We start from the raw sequence: 13,734 nt of genomic DNA, 5'->3' as shown, positions 1-13,734 counted from the left end.
TAAGACGATCAAACAAAAGCTATTTTCCACTTTGTGGGAACTACAAATTATTCTGGATGTTGTCTTTGTCCACACATAAACCTGCTAAGGTAGGGATTTAGTATTTGAGTCACAATACATTCATGTATGCACTTCGATACCATCAAGCTGGCAAAAGATAAAATGCTAAATCCATCTTTATTCTCTGGATTTTCAAAAAGCCCATTGCCTTTGCAGTTCAATGCACTTTGGCCCAGTCAATCACATGAAAAACTGATATGTTCTTCAGCAACCATACAGTATTAGCATGAAAGTTTTTTTTTTTTTTCATACTTTTACATGCTCCTTTTTGACTATTCAATGAACGTTTTGTGTTTCAGTCAGTGACTTCAGAACACCAGCAGGATGCACACCTGACACCACATGCAAAGCCACACCCATAACATACACAAATCTGTCTAACGCAAACTAGGTCCGTCTGGCATAAGGAAACAAATATCCATCATCTTTTTTATGTAATCCTTCCACACCTCACACAGTCATGAGCTCTTATGCTTACACAGAGTAAGACCTTTGATCAAGAGCATTGTTCTAGCTCTTCCACCACAGTTTCCTTCCATTTAAAATCTAGAAGGCTGCACAGAATAAGAGCTAGCACTCAACTGTAATTTGATGCTTGGGTTGACTGTCTGAGCAGCGTTACAGTAGTCTGATGTAAACAACTGATACAGTGGATCCAGCCACTGAAGAAAAAACAAAGAAAATTCACATTGCTTTTTACTCTTACATCAACACAAAGGGCATAACTGCTATGTTCATAGAATCCTGGTATCTAGAGTGGATTTAAATCACTGACAGCCTTCAACTGTTCCCAAGTGAACAATGTACAATGTTAACTATTTGAGAAGCTTCCCGAGTCCATGGAGGGAGCACCTCCTGACCCATCGTCTTCACACAGAGAGCTTACAAGAGGACTGACAGTGGGCACGGTGCAGTATGGCAGGCCGGTAACCAGGGCTACAGTAGCTTCCTGCTCACCATGTTGAAAGGGGCCTGCCGTCTGGACACAGCACTCAGCACACACACACACACACACACTGGCTCAGTCCCCGTGTGACAGGCAGGTCCCAGTCAGAACCGTGGTGACCTGAGGGCAGTGCTGGCCCAACAGCCACAGCTGGGGACACACAACTCCCAAACAGGCCAGGAAACACACTGGCAGCTCTGGGGAAGAGAGGAGAACAGAACAGAAAGGCCAGCAGCTGGTCCAGGGCCCAGATTATCTATTACATAATCTAATGTGATCCAAACATTCATTGAGGAGTCCATTCAGAAACTGGTTATGCGACACAACAGGCTGTGAGCAATGAACATTAGTTGGTGTTAACATCTCAATATCTTAAACCCCAGAGGTGAAGCCTTGTCAGTGACAACTGTGTTGGAGGAAAATGTGTACCATCTGCCAACAGCGTCCAGCCTATGAGGGAGGGTTTAGTATGCAACCTATATGCAAACACTCCAACGGTGGTGAAGCACACACACACGGGACTCTATGGTTGAAGATGTAAATGTGTCGATGTGCCCTTGAGCAAGGCACTTAACCCTAATTTGCTCCAGGGGAACCGTACTACTATGGCTGACCCTGTAAAACAACACATTTTACTGCACCTAATAAGGGGCGGCAGGAAGTCTAGTGGTTAGAGGCAGGTAGTCTAGTGGTTAGAGCGTTGGGCAGTAACCGAAAGGTTGCTGGATTGAATCCCTGAGCTGATAAGGTAAAAATCTGTTGTTCTGCCCCTGAACAAGGCATTTAACCCACTGTTCCTAGGCCGTCATTGTAAATAAGAATTGTTTCTTAACTGACTTGCATAGTTAAATAAATTAATAAAATACAGTTGTTGTGCCAATTTTTTAAAATGTTTTTCTACTGCTGCTACTACTTGCTGTTTATCATCTATGCATAGTAACTTTACCCCTACCTACATGTACAAATTACCTCGACTAACCTGTACCCCGCACATTGACTCAGTACAGGTACCCTCTGTACAGAGTTTGTTATTTTATTGTGTTCCTTTATTCATATTTGTATTTAGTAAATATTTTCTGAACTCTATAAAACTGCATTGTTGGATAAGGGCTTGTAAGTAAGCATTTCACTGTAAGGTCCACCCGTTGTATTCGGTGCATGTAAAAAAAAATGGTGTTGGTTTGATGAGGAAGTGAATCCAGATACAGCATCGGAAGTATTTGTAAAATGATTCATGCCAATTGTTGACAAGCATGCACCTGTTAGGAAATGGCTGTTAGAGAACTGTTAGAGGCTCCTGGATGGATGAATTGAAATAGTTTGGTTTAAGAAATGATGCAAAAGAGGTGGCAAACATGTCAAGCTTCTCATCTGATTGGTTGACATACTGTAAACTTAACAAAAAAAAGAATACATTATATTACCACAGCAAGAAATTACATAAAACACAATGGGAAAGTTGATAAATAACCTATAACAAAACCTTTCGATATTGGCAATCATTTCAATTACTACTTCACTAGTAAAGTGGAAAAACTCCATCGTATCTATTTTATAAAAGATCTAATAATGAAAGAAGGATTTTGGTTTTGTTATCCATCAATAATGATAAGCCACCAGGTATAGCCAATCTTGATGGGAAACTCTTGAGTATGGTAGCAGAATGTATTGCCACACCTATTTGCTATATCTTTAACCAAAGCCTAAAGGAGGTGTGTGTGTGTGTGTGTGTGTCAATAGGCGTGGAAGGAAGCTAAAGTAATTCCACTGCCTAAAAATAGTAAAGCACCCTTTGCTGGCTCTAACAGTCACTTAATCAGTTTGTTGCCTGTTCTTAGTAAGCTGATAGCATTGTGTTTGGTCAAGCACAATTCTCTTCATTTGTATTTGGTCAGTATGAGAATGGGTGACAAATAATAAACTGGTCTTAAATACATCCAAAAGCATTGTATTTGGTTCAAAACATTCTCTAAGACCTAAACCTCAACTGGAAATGTGCATAAAGGGTGTGGCCTTTTGAACAAGCTGAGGGAGCTGAACTCCTAGTAGTAACACTGGATGGTCAGTTTGTCATAATGACAAAGTTATTGTGAAGATGGGGAGGGGTATGTCTGTTTTAAAAAGCATGACACAAAAATCAACTGCACTAGTTGTTCAGGCTCTGATCTTGTCCCATCTTGATTACTGTCTGGTAATATGGTTAAGTGCAGCAAAGAAAGATCTAGCAAAGCTGCAACTGGATAAAAACCGACCAGCACGCCTTGCCCTCATTTGCACAGAACTGACAACATGCATGCTGACTTTATGAGCGATATTACTGTGATGAAAATGTCAGATTGTTACTTTATTATGCAGACATTCTGCTCAGACACAGTGCCATCGGAAAGTATTCAGACCCCTTGACTTTTCCACATTGTTAGGTTCCAGCCTTATTCTAAAATCAATTACATTATTTTATGTCCCTCAATCTACACACAACACCCCATAATTCTTGCAAATTTATTAAAAATAAAATACTGAAATATCACATTTACATAAGTATTCAGACCCTTTACTCAGTACTTTGTTGAAGCACCTTTTACAGCCTCGAGTCTTCTTGGGTATGACGCTACAAGCTTGGCACATCTGTATTTGGGGAGTTTCTCCCATTCTTCTCTGCTAATCCTTTCAAGCTACGTAAGGTTGGTTGGGGAGCATTGCTGCACAGCTATTTTCATATCTCTCCAGAAATGTTTGATCGGGTTCAAGTCCGAGCTCTGGCTGGGCCACTCAAGGACATTCAGAGACTTCTCCCGAAGCCACTCCTGCATTGTCTTGGCTGTGTGATTAGGGTCGTCCTGTTGGAAAGTGAACCTTCACCCCAGTCTGAGGTCCTGAGCAGGTGTTCATCAAGGATCTCTGAACTTTGCTCTGTTCATCTTTGCCTCAAACCTGACTAGTCTCCCAGTCACTGCAGCTGAAAAAAACCATCCCCGCAGCATGATGCTGCCTCCACCATGCTTCACCGTAGGGATGGTGCCATGTTTCCTCCAGACGTGACACTTGGCATTTAGGCCAAAGAGTTCAATCTTGGTTTCTCATGATCTGAGAGTCTTCAGGTGCATTTTGGCAAACTCAAAGCGGCTGTTAACTGCCTTTTACTGAGGAGTGGCTTCCATCTGGCCTCTCTAACATAAAGTCCTGATTGGTGGAGTGCTGTAGAGATGGAAGAACCTTCCAGAAGGACAACCATCTCCACAGAGGAACTCTGGAGCTCTGTCAGAGTTAGTACTGGGTTCTTGGTCACCTCCCTGACCAAGGCCTTTCTCCCCCAATTGCTCAAATGTTGACTCATCAGACCAAAAGGATAGATTTCCACTGGTCTAATGTGCATTGCTCGTTTCTTGGCCCAAGCAAGTCTCTTCTTATTATTGGTGTCCTTTAGTAGTGGTTTCTTAACAACAATTATTTGGCCATGAAGGCCTGATTCACACAGTCTCCTCTGAACAGCTGATGTTGAGATGTGTCTGTTTCATGAACTCTGAGGCATTTATTTGGGCTGCAATTTCTGAGGCTGGTAACTAATGAACTTAGCCTCTGCAGCAAATGTAACTCTGGGTCCTCCATTCCTATGGCGGTACTCATGACAGCCAGTTTGATCATAGCGCTTGATGGTTTTTACAACTGCACTTGAAGAAATGTTTGAAGTTCTTGACATTTTCCGGATTGACTGACCTTCATGTCTTAAAGTAATGGACTGTCGTTTCTCTTTGCTTATTTGAGCTGTTCTTGCCATAACATGAACTTGGCCTTTTACCAAATAGGGCTTCTGTATACCTTCTATACCTATATCTTCTGTATACCACCCCTACCTTGACACAACTGATTGGCTCAAAGACATTAAGGAAATTCCACAAATGAGCTTTTAACAAGCCACACCTGTTAATTAAAATGCATTCCAGGTGACTACCTCATGTAGCTGGTTGACCAATATGGCCTGACCTATAGTATATCATAACCATATTAATACATTTGTTATAACAAACTCTGCATCCATTTTGCTGTCACATGTGTTACGGTGTTCAGAGGACGAGACAAACTCGAAACAGGGGAACGTTTACTGGTTGCTCAGGAGGTAAAGGGGATGTCAGATGTGTGGAATAAATTTGACTAGTTGTGGAAAATACTGGAGATCAAGAAAAATAATGTAAGGAGCAAGAGCTGCGTGCATATCATGTGCGCCAAACAAGATTACAACATAACTTCTGACCGTTTGGAACAATGTAAAAACTAAATGAGTGCACCAGAAAGTCTGTGGTAAAGTTTCTTTGCTAATCCTTTATTACAGCAAAGAATAAAAACAGTCACATTTATTCATAAATGCAATTTCCAAAAAGGAGCGGTTTAGGCCCATTTATTGTTTAAGCTAATTATTCAATGGTCGCTTTGTTCTTTTAAAACAAAATGCTTGATTGCATTTGAAATCATGATTGACTGGTATGTTGTGTGACGACATGAACAAATAAATGATTGATACAGTAGCCTATATAAGTATTGAAATATAGGCCTAAGTTAATTAAGCTACTAAGACTAAACAGGATGCGCTCTTAGGCCTATAGATCAATGATGGAATACAAGGCTGCTATACTAAGCCTACTAATGATAATGACATTACGTATTATTATAATAATGATCATAATACTAATAACGATAAAGGAGGAGATCAAGGAAAAAGGAGGGTTAATTATTTTAAATATAATTTCAGACAATTTGAAACAGTGTAAAACTAAATAAATTATTAATAATACCAGAGGCTGGTCTAAAGGGAAAAAATGATAAATAATTTATTACAGCATTGCAAAGATTAAAACAGCCGAATTTGTGAAATTGTTTATCAGACATGTGGTTGCGTGAGGCTTGGTGCTCACGGAATCAGAGGGCTATAAAACAAACACAAAACAGGCAACAGAACCAGGATCGGTCTGATCTCCGTAGATATATAAGGATGACTTATAAAGCCAAGCACATTTAACACTTAGGATATTGATTATAGACTTAATTAAGTTGGGGTTTCCCCCCTCACTTTTCTTCGACAATTAAGGCAAGGCCTGTTTTCTCATCTCCTAAATCCAATGCTGCCACCACCACATTGTTGTCAACACCAATATGCTGGTTAACTTTGCTATTATGCACACAGCAACATGGTCTAGGAAAAGGCGCCAATTCAACAGTGTGATGATGTGTTTCAGGACCGCGGACAGCGACCAGTATCAAAAGCGGGAGAAAATGCAATTGTTATTTTGTTGAACCATTGTTCTTACATAATAACCATATATAATTTCAGTAGCACGTCTTAGACTGATGGACTGTGCCATTCCCACAGCCCCCACAATGGATCAGTCCACTCAGACAGGTGTATTGTACACCATGATATATATTTTTTTGCTACTACTCAACAAAATAAATCTCAGTCGACCAACAGCCTATTGACCAAACAAACGACCAGCAGACTAAAAATGGGGTCAGCCTTAGTGTACTGCAACTCATTTCCTCTTTATCAAATCATATACACGGTATCCATGCCAATGGATAATATTTTTATTGTTCAAGGGCAATTAAAGCCTGATCATTCTTGCACAAATAGCCACCCCATAATCAACAAAATAGAGTCCTACAAACGTCCCCACTGACTTGACCTAGATCTTATTATAACCTATTAACAGAGCTGCTGGCTGGTTCTAGGTCACACTCTCATGCAATCATTTCCTACTGTTTGGTCATGATCAGTGGGACACAGCATTGATCAATTCATTTTAGGCATCAGGCTCCTAAAGACCTCTGGTTGCTTAGGTGTGTGGTGAGATGGGCAGTTTGAACACTCATTAAAGCTGGACCATGTGAAGTAGACAACTGTTTCATGGTGCATCCAGACGTCAAACACTTTTGCATTTCAACATCTTTGTACCCAATCAACTATGGATTGAAATTGCAGCAAGCCAATGTGATGCAGAGTTACAAATCCTAACGGAGCTGCTCTGATGGGATGTGTTGGTTCAGACCAAAGTCTATGGAGGAGCTAACAGATGTTTAGAATAGACACACATGTTTTTATGAACAGTCAAAGTAGAGCTCTCCCTCCCAGAGGACACCTCTGAATTGAATGAAGTGGTGAAACCTGAAAGGCAGCCAGCTGAATTCAAGCCAGATAACAACTCCACTATCAGAGGTTAAAACAGATATATATATATCTTTACAGATCTGAGTGGATAAATGGGTTTGGCTGTATCTTTCTTGACAAGTTCCCTGCAGGTCAGGGATGGCTCATTAAAGAATAAATGACCCAGTCAGAGTAATAGCAGAAAGTAAGAGAACTCAAGGTACCTCTCCTTAACACCCGCACACACCAGACTTCAGGAAATACTTGACATTTCCTCCCCACAGGAAAAACAGAGTGGGATAGAATGAACAGCAGATTGAAATCCCAGAATTTTGTCCCACTATATCAAAGAGGATACATCAGGGTAGAAAAACACATAGGAGAAATGGACAATGAAAACGAATCGTTGGTAGTTGTGTGGGCTTTGGCATGAAACAACTCGAGTTATGTTCACATCAGATCATTTTTTATAAAATCATAATTTCTTTGGTTTACATAAAATAATAGAATGGGTAATAAAAATAAATTAAAAAAAGCAAGGCTGTGGTGAGACAGCACATGTGATGAGTATATCATAATGTTCACAGTTCCCTTATGTGTAAGCCTCTGAGCATCTGGTTGCCAGGTGTGTGGATCCTCCCTGTCAGGACAAACTGATGGTGGCTATGGGAGAGTAACGGGAAACACAAACCCCTTCACCATTCACACTGCTTGTTTATGTGCAGTCCAGTGTCACACAAAGTACAACATTCCCACCCACCCCCATCCATTTAAAGCTAGTCTCCTTCATTGAAACAATAACAAAGCGGTAAAAAGAAGAAGGATGGCCCTGGAGAAATGTAACCACTCAAATTCATAGACAGAGTTATGGATGCAAGGGGCTGACCATCCATGATATCAAAATGATATACTGCTCCAAAAAAATAAAGGGAACAGTTAAACAACACATCCTAGATCTGAATGAAAGAAATAATCTTATTAAATACTTTTTTCTTTACATAGTTGAATGTGCTGACAACAAAATCACACAAAAATAATCAATGGAAATCCAATTTATCAACCCATGGAGGTCTGGATTTGGAGTCACACTCCAAATTAAAGTGGAAAACCACACTACAGGCTGATCCAACTTTGATGTAATGTCCTTAAAACAAGTCAAAATGAGGCTCAGTAGTGTGTGTGGGCTCCACGTGCCTGTATGACCTCCCTACAACGCCTGGGCATGCTCCTGATGAGGTGGCGGATGGTCTCCTGAGGGTTCTCCTCTCAGACCTGGACTAAAGCATCCGCCAACTCCTACCCAGTCTGTGGTGCAACGTGGCGTTGGTGGATGGAGCGAGACATGATGTCCCAGATGTGCTCAATTGGATTCAGGTCTGGGGAACGGGCGGGCCAGTCCATAGCATCAATGCCTTCCTCTTGCAGGAACTGCTGACACACTCCAGCCACATGAGGTCTAGCATTGTCTTGCATTAGAAGGAACCCAGGGCCAACCGCACCAGCATATGGTCTCACAAGGGGTCTGAGGATCTCATCTCGGTACCTAATGGCAGTCAGGCTACCTCTGGCGAGCACATGGAGGGCTGTGCGGCCCCCCAAAGAAATGCCACCCCACACCATGACTGACCCACCGCCAAACCGGTCATGATGGAGGATGTTGCAGGCAGCAGAACGTTCTCCACGGCGTCTCCAGACTCTGTCACATGTGCTCAGTGTGAACCTGCTTTCATCTGTGAAGAGCACAGGGCGCCAGTGGCGAATTTGCCAATCTTGGTGTTCTCTGGCAAATGCCAAACGTCCTGCACGGTGTTGGGCTGTAAGCACAACCCCCACCTGTGGACGTCAGGCCCTCATACCACCCTCATGGAGTCTGTTTCTGACCGTTTGAGCAGACACATGCACATTTGTGGCCTGCTGGAGGTCATTTTGCAGGGCTCTGGCAGTGCTTCTCCTGCTCCTCCTTGCACAAAGGCGGAGGTAGCGGTCCTGCTGCTGGGTTGCCCTCCTACGGCCTCCTCCACGTCTCCTGATGTACTGGCCTGTCTCCTGGTAGCGCCTCCATGCTCTGGACACTACGCTGACAGACACAGCAAACCTTCTTGCCACAGCTCACATTGATGTGCCATCCTGGATGAGCTGCACTACCTGAGCCACTTGTGTGGGTTGTAGACGCCGTCTCATGCTACCACTAGAGTGAAAGCACCGCCAGCATTCAAAAGTGACCAAAACATCAGCCAGGAAGCATAGGAACTGAGAAGTGGTCTGTGGTCCGCACCTGCAGAACCACTCCTTTATTGGGGGTGTCTTGCTAATTGCCTATAATTTCCACCTGTTGTCTATTCCATTTGCACAACAGCATGTGAAATTTATTGTCAATCAGTGTTGCTTCCTAAGTGGACAGTTTGATTTCACAGAAGTGTGATTGACTTGGAGTTACATTGTGTTGTTTAAGTGTTCCCTTTATTTTTTTGAGCAGTGTAGTTAACCATGTTGAGGCTATACAGTGTTCACAAACATTGTAGTAAACAAGCTTATTTTTGGGTTCTGATGGGCTACGACAGTTGAACTAAGCTCATAAGTTATATGCTTTAAGAATCAATGGGTATATATAATTAATTTATAAGTCCAAAAATAGATGTTGCAACTACAGATTCTAGCTTTAACTAGAGGTGACCTGCTCACACTGGCAATATTAACACATTTTTCTAATCTTTACTAACCACAAGCCATTGGCTTTGAGTAAAGCCAGAGTGTCCATGTATGCGCATGACTCAACACTATACACGTCAGCAACTGAAATGACTGCAACACTTAAAAAGCTGCAATTTGTTCAGAATGGGTGACAAGGAATAAGTTGGTCATAAATATTTCAAAAACCAAAAGCATTGTAATTGGGACACATCATTCACTAAAACCTAAACTAAACATTATAATAAATCATGTGGAAATTGAGCAAGTTGAGGTGACTAAACTGCTTGGAGTAACCCTGGATTGTAAACTGTCATGGTCAAAACATTGATGCAGTAGTAGCTAAGATCCAGGAGAAGTCTGTCCATAATAAAGCGCAAGTCTGCCTTAACAACACTATCAACAAGGCAGGTCCTACAGGCCCTGGTTTTGTCGCAGGACTACTGTTCAGTCGTGTGGTCAGGTGCCACAAAGAGGGACTTAGGAAAATTGCAATTGGTTCAGAACAAGGCAGCACAGCTGGCCATTGGATGTACGCAGAGAGCAAACATGAATAATATGCATGTCAATCTCTCCTGGCTCAAAGTGGCTCAAAGTGGAGGAGAGATTGACTTCATCACTACTTGTATTTGTGAGAGGTATTGACATGTTGAAAGCACCGAGCTGTCTGTTTAAATGACGAGCACACAGCTCAGACAACCATGCATACCCCACAGGGCATGATACCAGAGGTCTCTTCACAGTCCCCAAGTCCAGAACAGACTATGGAAGGCTCACAGTACTACATAGAGCCATGATTATATGGAACTCTATTCCACATCAGGTAACTGATGCAAACATTAGAATCAGATATCATTATTTTTTAAAGTAGACCTTATGGTACAACAGGGACTATGAAGCAACACAAACATAGGCGCAGACACACACATGATAACATACACACATGGATTTTGTGCTGTAGATATATGGTAGTGAAGTACAGTAGGGGCTTGAGGGCACACACTTCATGGGTTGTGAATGTATTGTAATGATTTAAAATTGTATAACTGCCTTAATTTTGCCGGACTCCAGGAAGCGTAATGGGGATCCATTATACATTCAAATGTTTATTACCATACTTGTAAGATAAGGGCACTAGTTTACAAATCGACCACACCAAATCTTTCTCCGAGGATATATTTTTTTTAATAGCTTATTGACTCCTTTTGAGGAATTGGGATGTCAAATGGATAGTGCCATGTTCTGTGCAGTTCTATTTTCATTTAGACTTTAGGTAGACTGTAGTGCTGAGCAATGCCCACATTCCTGGGCAATGCAGGCAGAAATCCAACATTCCACACACCTTGCCAAAAAAATAAGGAAATGGACTTTGATACTATAAATACGCTCAAATGATATATCTATTGCAACAGGTACTATTCAGTTGGTTGGCTTGTACATTATGAAGTAAATTAAATCACACAACTTGGTGGCTACAGATGACTGAAGATCACCAGCTAGAAAACAGGAACCACATAGAAGATCCTCTCTTTAGAACTCAGAGATCCATCTACCCAATCCATTCTAAACTCTGATAAACACACAGTTAAATTCCCCCTCCAGATGCTTTAACCATCTGTAAAAAGTCACATTCCCATGACAGCTCAATAGAAACCCAAAGCTGGCTGAAGAGGAACAGTGGACTATGTCCACAATACAAATTAAAAAAATGGATATGCCAGTAACGGTGCATGGGTAAAATCACTGGGGAAGCCAAGACCCCCCCCCCCCCCCCCAAAAAAAATAATAATAATAAATATATATATATATATAAACCTGTTAATTCATAAGCCTTGCAACTGTGATATATATGCCAAAAGGCTGGGACAATAAGACAGTGGCAGAATAAATTCAACCACACCTTTGTTTTATCACAGAACTGGATAGGAACCTCTGTCCAGTGAAGACCACAAAGCATATTGCATGTACAGTAACATTAGCAAGTTAAATGTTTCCGATATTGTCGGACCACTAAATAACGATTGTTTTAGAACCAGAGAGTTACCGCGAGTCACAAAGACAACAGGAGCTGCCTCCACAATTCTAGCACCATTTCAACATCAAATAATCTCTGCTTAGTCTAATACACTGACAACTAAAAGATAAAAAACAATTTAGTCCAATCAATGTAAGCTAAATATGATGTGGCTGCCCATTGTTCGGCTGTGTGTGTGTGTGTGTGTGTGTGTGTGTGTGTGTGTGTGTGTGTGCGCGCACAAGTAGAAACAACATGTTGACTCACCCTACTTGTAGAGAAACACCAATGCCATCCTCCTCTCTTTCATGTTGACTTAACGGTATATCACTCGGTCATACAGTACACACTTATTTTTTGTTATCCTAGAATTGAGGAAAACCACAAGTCTAAATCCCCATCTCCATCCATGGCTAATTTAGGAAAGGTCCAATTTTAGCTACCAGAGGACAACACAATGAGATGCAACAATGCAAGTTTTTCTGTCAATGACGTATGCTCTCAATGAGATTTGATATGAGTGATGCCGAAATCCAAACTGGCTTCCCGTGACAGTTTTTTTTTTTTGGTGCGCCAGGACCATTCACAGTTTAGCTCAATGATGATTGGCAAATTTTTTATACTTCTTTTTTGTCAAGGGAGGCCAGATCCTCGCTGGTTTCCCTTGCCTTCAATGCCACAGGCGGCAACAATGTCATACTTGTTTGGACCAGACAGCATCAGATAGATGGCCTACACCTAGAGAGACAGAGGGGCGCTGTTTCACTTGCTCAGAAGCTTTCTCCTGTGAGATACATTCAGTCTCTTGCGAACTGAAGGGAAATTATGAAACACAGAGACGAAAAATGATTTAATCTATGTTTATTTATTTTTTTCAATGTCAATTTGGGGGGGGGGGAGCCTGGCTTCCCTTGGCATCCATGAATACATGCCACTGGGATATGCTCAACTACAGCACATGATGTAAATCATAAGACCAGTCCAGACTTGCTTGGTGTATTGAACCTGCCAACAATACCCCAGTCAGGGTCTATCTGGAGCCTGAGTCAGTGGGACATCTGTAACTAGATGCCATGGGCATGCTGGGTGGTTGGTACTAAGCTTCTTAACTGACATACCCACTCACCTGGCCCAGCAGGGGGGGGGGGGGGGGGGATCTGGGAACACATATGGGTAGAACCTCAGAATCACCCTAGCAGCAGTAAACCAGGATACTGACTTTTACTCAGTCTAGGGAGTGGCAAAGGCTTGGAGACCCTCCTCCTATTCATCTTGTCTGGAGACTTGAGTGATGACCAGCTTTCACAGGCCTTTACTCAAACTCCTGCTGAAGCCCTGCCACCGCTGTGTTTGTTTATGGAACAAAGCAGCAAAGAATCTGCAAGGTCCTTACTTGAGTTTGTGATGTCTCTACATCTCTACAGAACAAAATGGGCATGCAATAGCCACTGCTTTATTTTAGAATGATCTTTGAGAATAGGCCCTAATAAGGAGAAATGAAAAGAGAATACTGATATCTTGCTGCAGAATCTTGTAAGTAAGTGTTGGAGGTGAGCAGGAGTGACAGACGAGTCCTGCCAGAGAGATGACAGTAGAAAGACCTGCTACACAAGAACATGGGAGTGTGTGTAGGGTTGAAAGGTTAGAAGAGGTTCAGATCAGAGCGCGTATCCACACTTCCAATTGCCAAACCAACACACTATAAAACAGACATATAGTAATGACCAAAAGTCCATAAAATCATTATGAAAACCATAACAATATGCTTCTCTTTTAACTACTGCAGTGCAACTTGGAACCAAAAACCTAATGTCATGAGATTTTACAGAGAACTTCAAACTGGACCTTCACTTGTCATTTCAAGAGCATATGGCCATGGGGCTGTTGTAG

At 41.9% G+C, this 13,734-nt stretch overlaps 1 protein-coding gene across 1 annotated transcript in view; it reads right to left on the bottom strand.

Moving 5' to 3' along the window:
* The window catches only part of LOC106568078 (unconventional myosin-XVIIIa), a 111,442-nt gene that overhangs the window by 94,658 nt on the left and 3,050 nt on the right, over positions 1-13,734 (bottom strand). The window lies entirely within an intron of this gene.

This window comes from Salmo salar, chromosome 13, assembly GCF_965601325.2.
Source record: "Salmo salar chromosome 13, fSalSal1, whole genome shotgun sequence".
Classification (NCBI taxonomy): Eukaryota; Metazoa; Chordata; class Actinopteri; order Salmoniformes; family Salmonidae; genus Salmo; species Salmo salar.
The sequence above is the reverse complement of the archived record's forward strand: the minus strand, read 5'-3'. Positions and strand labels throughout refer to the sequence as shown.